Source organism: Symsagittifera roscoffensis, chromosome 4 (genome assembly GCF_963678635.1).
Source record: "Symsagittifera roscoffensis chromosome 4, txSymRosc1.1, whole genome shotgun sequence".
NCBI classification, from domain to species: domain Eukaryota; kingdom Metazoa; phylum Xenacoelomorpha; order Acoela; family Convolutidae; genus Symsagittifera; species Symsagittifera roscoffensis.
The window spans coordinates 54,692,266-54,698,305 of record NC_087065.1 but is presented as its reverse complement, the minus strand read 5'-3'; positions in this window follow the sequence as shown (position 1 = coordinate 54,698,305).

Sequence of the window (6,040 nt, the reverse complement as noted above, 5' to 3'; positions counted from 1 at the left end):
GCATACAGTCGAAGAAAAATATCATAGTTATTTGCTCGAAGATTGTACGTCTCAAAACTTACCGAAACATTTTTGGGAAAAATTGATATAAATTTACAGACAAGGATAATATAAGACAGTTTATCTACAAGGGAAGGACCAACGTACAAGCTGTTCAGCCATTCACGGCGAACCTATGTTGTGCCCCTGTTTAAGATCTACATACTGATCTTTACAGTTTGAAGAGGCGAAACGCAATCTGGTATCACACGTGACAGAAAAAGTCTAACTACAAACAGACAAATTTGATCAAACTGATGCGGTCGCAAACTTTAAGACCACCTTGCTCTCTGGGCAGTAAAAATGATTTTGTTGCAGAGCAGCAGTTTCAAAAGCAAGCTAGGGAATCAAAAATGATACGGAAATCACGTCGAAAAAAATGAATACAATTTTTCAAAATTAGAAAAATTGATTTCAGAAAACAGTCTAAAAACAGAACCACCAGGATTAATCAAGATTTTTATTACCGAGCGGTTTGTAAGCTGAAAACTTGCGCAGACAACAACTTGAGCAGTTTATTGAATTTCTTCAGGAATGTTAATCAGAAAAATCGATTTTTCATTTCAATTATTGGAGAACTGTATTAATTTAGACTCTTTTAATCCAGACAAACTGCATACTAGCTGCAAAGCCATCAGGAGAATTAAGGTTCACTAGACGACTTTACCACTCAATTGTTGTAAAAAAAATATACAGAGACGAAGCTAAATTTCGGTTATAACCCGATAAAAGACAACGAAGTCCCCAGCTAAAGCTGGACGTATGAATTTGATAATTTTTGAATGTTTTCCTGATGCGGGACAAAATAATTAATTTCAAAAAATTGAATTCGCCCAAAACTTTAGTTGTTTGACTAGTAAAATAAGTGATTAGAGTGATTTTAGGATTTTTTAAGAAATTTTAGGAATTTTTGCTAGGGTATAACATTTCTTTTACAAAAACTAAGGAGTCGCCGCTTCTGTAGGAAAAATTCTCGCAACCAGTTCCTTCAAACAGGAATTCTAGATAAACAGGTCAATAAGACGTTTGAATTTTAAATTAGCAACGGGACAAAATTTAAGATGATTTTTATTTAAAACTTTTAAAAGATTCAAGTCGTCCTCAAGCTACAATAAAGGCGATACCATTATGCTTGTTTACAGTGCAAAAGAAATCCGTGATGAGGCAACTACTCCGACGACACTTGAGCAGATAAATGAAAGTCCGACAAATCAATTTTTACCGGAATTTTTTTTTTTCAATTTTATACTTTATGAAAAAAAAACAAGTTCCAGCAGGAATTCGAACCCCAGACCTTAGGATGCAAAGGCAACGGTAATACAGCCAGAAAAACCAAGAGCGAAGAAACCCGAAAGTTCTTGAGATTCAATAATAAAGCAAGCTGAAAATTTGTAAGAAAAGTTGTTTACGGGGAAAAGTCTAGTTCCCCTTTACAAGACACCTGTTTTTGCAAGTGTGATTATTATGAAAGAATTTAAAAAAATGAAATTTAAACACTGATGCGAGCTGAGATTCACATAAAATTCGATACCACATATAAAAAACATGGCAACTGGATAAAAAAATACAACCAAAGCCACTGAAACAAGAGAACACAAACCTTAGAACAAAGAAAAAGTAATTGGCAAAAAAAGGAAATTAGAGTGGATCCAATAAAAAAAAACTGCAATTTGACATCAGACATGCCACCAATAACAGACATGCCATCAGTTGATTTTGTGAAATTAGTTGTTAACCCGAAAAAAAAGAAAGATTGAAAGCGCAATTAGTTGAATCACAGCTTTTCAAACACTTGCCGCAAAAAACTAATTTGCGAAACAAAATCTCAGAAAAATACATAATCTAACCACTCATACCATTTTTACTTAAAATTAGGTATAAAAACAGCAGTAAAAAAAGCTAAGTGAAAATAAAGAAACGATGCCCATTTATGTAAAATGAAACACGAGGCGAAGCACCACTTGCGATACAACAAAAAAATTGAAAAATGTCGAAAAAACTAGAACTATCACAATGAATAGGGCTAGGTTTGAAACAAAACCATACCGAAACAATTAAATTAGAGATTAGCATCGGAAGATAAATACCAAGCGGTAGCAAATACCTTGGCAAACCCTTTGAGCCGAAAAAAATCAACAAGATTTAAGACCTATAAAAAGTCCCCGTCGCCCTCAAAAATTTGAAAAACATTATTTGTTCTTCAAATGAAACGATATGAGACAACTAAGCCGATATAATATAGCCCGAAACCTAAGAATCCCAAAAAACGGTAATAAAAAACTGAAAAAAGTTAAGACTAATAAGAAGCTATTTAGCCTCCCTCGCCCTCAAAACACAGACGCGCACACACACGCACTTTTTTCGCTCGTCAAAGCACAATATGAGGCCGATAGATAGCCGATATAATATAGACCGAAACTTATCAAGCCGGAAAAAAAATGGATGAAAAAATGATTGTCATGAAAAAATTGAACTTTAATTTCTATAAAGATGTTTAGCATTTTGTTCAACCCACAGATGAGCATAAAATATGTTTCTATTGAAACAACTCCAAATTAGATCACTAAGCCGATAAATTATAGGCCGAAATCATTTGGGCAGAATAAAGTTTCAAATAAAAAAACAAAAGAAATGTATACGATGTCCAGGTTTAAAAAGTTACAGAGAAACAGCAGAGGTAAATTAGAACACTAAACGCAATTACATTGTCAAATGAGCTAAAACTAAAACAAGCAATTTAGTCGGATGATAAAAACAAAGCGAAAACTTAGCTGACAAAAAGTAAACCGAAAACGACGAAGTCGAAAACTCAAAAAATACCAAAGAAATATCATGTAAAAAAACTTGAACTGCGAATTTATTGGATTAACACTAATAACGATGCACAGTGAGTGTAATAGACCAATGATCGCAAATATACGACGCACATCCTGCATGCATATCGTATACTGCATGTATTGTATGGTAAAATCTGTGGACAAAGTTGTTTGCGGAAAAAAAGCCTGGTACCCGATTGCAATACACTTGTTATCACAAGGGTAAACAAAAAATCATAATTTTGGGAAACTTTCAGCCAGTAACAACTTCTCTTTAGAATCCCATTTGACACTCAGATTGCGAGACAAAAATCAGTCAATTCAAAATTGAAATAAAAGGAAAAAATAAAATTGAAAAAGAAAGCAAATGAATCGATTTACTGAATCAATTTACAAAGAAACTGCTCAAACCTAGTTGACACGAAGCTGCTTGAAACTATGTAAAAAAAACACTAGATAAAAAAATCAGAAATCATGCTGCCGATGAAAACTGAAGATGTAATTCAAAATTTTGGTATTTATCAACAAAAAAACTGTGAAAAGAAATAAAAAGCAATAATGTATGAGCTATATCTACGCTGCTCAAATTGAACAAAATAGTATACAAAACTTTAAAAATTTACTGAATTAAAACACCAGGCAAGTAAAACCAGAGAAATTGTGACGAAATCCATAAAACTGAAAACAAAAATAGTAATTCTTAAAAAATATTTTTACACAGTACCGCTATAATTTACACCCAATAAAACTGCAGTAAAAATACAATAGATAATAGAAATGGAGACTCTATGAACAATCAGATTTAAGGTGAAAAGAACATATGGAGAACTTTGTGCAAAATTTCTGTTTTCTTAGTCACAAGCGTTCATAGATTGCTGCTAACTCTGTAACGATGGTACATCTAAACATGGATCTCCAAAAAAACATTTTTTAAAAACTCGATAGACAATTAAACCAAAAATATATATATATATATATATCTTTTGGTTCAACACTTTTCATTTAAGTGGAGTTTTACAGAGAAAATATATCACCAAGAAGCTCCTTTACTTCCAAGAATCTTTTCTGATTGACACTTATTTATCAAAATCACTAAATTTGTACAAAAATCTACAGAAATGTTAGTTGTTTCGCCCCAGCTACCATTCTACACCGGTGTAAATAAGCTTGGCTTTGTTAGCATTATTTCATTGGTATTTCACTTGCTTTTTGAACTTCAGAAGTTTAACAGCGCCAACAAACAATTAAAATGTTGATCAATCCAAGGAAGCCAGAACCATGACTAATATTTCTATCATTCAACTTTTGATAGAATAATAGGACATTTCAGGAAACTGGATCATATGTTTTTTACTCCAGTGAGAATTAAGAAACTTAATTCCCTTTTTGAAACTAAAAATCAATCACAATTTTGCAACGTTTGCTCTTTTGTGATTTAAAAGCTATAAAATTGAAAGAAACTTAAAAAATGAAAAAGTGAAGCCGTTAAAATCAAGATTTACCCTTTTTTCTGAGCTAGGAACGAGTTGACAAAGTAATAGCAAGGTTTCACCGAACTGTAATAAAATTATTATTCAATTTTAAAAAGTCGAGCTGTAAAGCGCAATGTTAACAGAGGCGAAGCAGAGCTTCGCAGCACTTGCGATGGAAAAATGTATGTCTAGAAAAAAATTAAAAAATCAGATTAGAAAAATGTTTGAAAACTGAACAAGCTACCATTTGAAACTATTTATAAAAAGCACAAAATTTTTTTTTCATAAGACAATATAAAATTACCGAACAACTGTATATCATTTTGCAAAAAACTAAAACAAAAACGATTAAACAAAGAACACACCTCACTTGAAAATACTTAAAAGGTTTCTTGAAACAACTAAGTATTGTAAATGACAAACTTTAAACAACAATTTTAAAAAAATCAAAATCTAGAAATTTTTCTTGCTTAACGAACAAATTGCCGAAAAAACTCGAATCAAACAAAGATGTAGAAACAAGAAATAGACACTGCCATGAATAAACAAATGATTTTGGAATCCAAAAGCCGAAAACAAACGCCGATTTTCATTCCTACAAAAAGATACTCCGGTCAGACAAATACAATGGTCAAAAATACAATGGACAGATACTCCGGTCGAAAATGGCGTATCATTGAAACATTTTCATAAATGAATGAGCCCAGAAACGTATCAATATTGAAAAGAACTTTTTTATGTTTAATTTTTTCTTTTTTTTTAAAGAATTTTTTATGTTTAATTTTTTATTTTTTTAAGAAGGGCCTAGAAAGTTGATTTGAATTTTCAAAAATTTCATATTAGAAATCAATCGCCTCCACATAACACCAAAAAAAACAAATCGAAAAAAAACATTCGGAAAATAAGCCGACGAAATTAAGCCGACCTATTCCGGCGCCGAACTTCTACAGAAAATTTTCGGCACCGAAAAAATACTCTTAATAAACTCTCAACAGGGACCCAAAGCCCATAGCTAATATGCAACTACTACACATTACACTAAACATCGTGTTATTGAATTTATTATCATTTCGTCTATTCTCTGAACAAAATTCTTTACGGGAAAAAAGTCTAGTGCCCGATTGCAATAACCTTCAAAATATGTTTAAAAGCTCATAGAAAAAGATCCGTTAGAATGCGTGGACTCCAAATTTCATAGCTTTTGGTCGCCAGATTTCTGTTTAACTCAAAAACTCAGTAAAAAACCTGAGTTGTCTTAAAAAGCAAAAATTTAGACTAAATAAAGTTCGCAAGCTATCTGCTTACGAAAACTAAACCAACGGCAATTTTTAGAATATGAATGAAATACCGAGAGAAATTTCCATCATTCACAAAACATTCTTAGCAGTAACAGCCTTTTAAAAAGACAAACTCAAAGCAAAAACAAAAATTGCCAATAAGTCTCAACCAGAAGCATAATAGCTGTTCTCCTTAAGGAGCCGAATAGCTCGTATATTGGCCATTTCCCTCAGATTGATTATCTACTTAACCCAATTTTATTGACTCCGAAAATGAAAAAAAAAAGGAACGTCAAGAGCTGTTGGAAAGGCGTTAAAGGACTCCAGAAAACCAATAAATTGACTGAATGCATTGGAATTATCCTTCATTCTTCACTTTTCGTGGAATAAATTACATCATTGTAAATTTCATTCAGTTTCGAGAAACTATTATCGC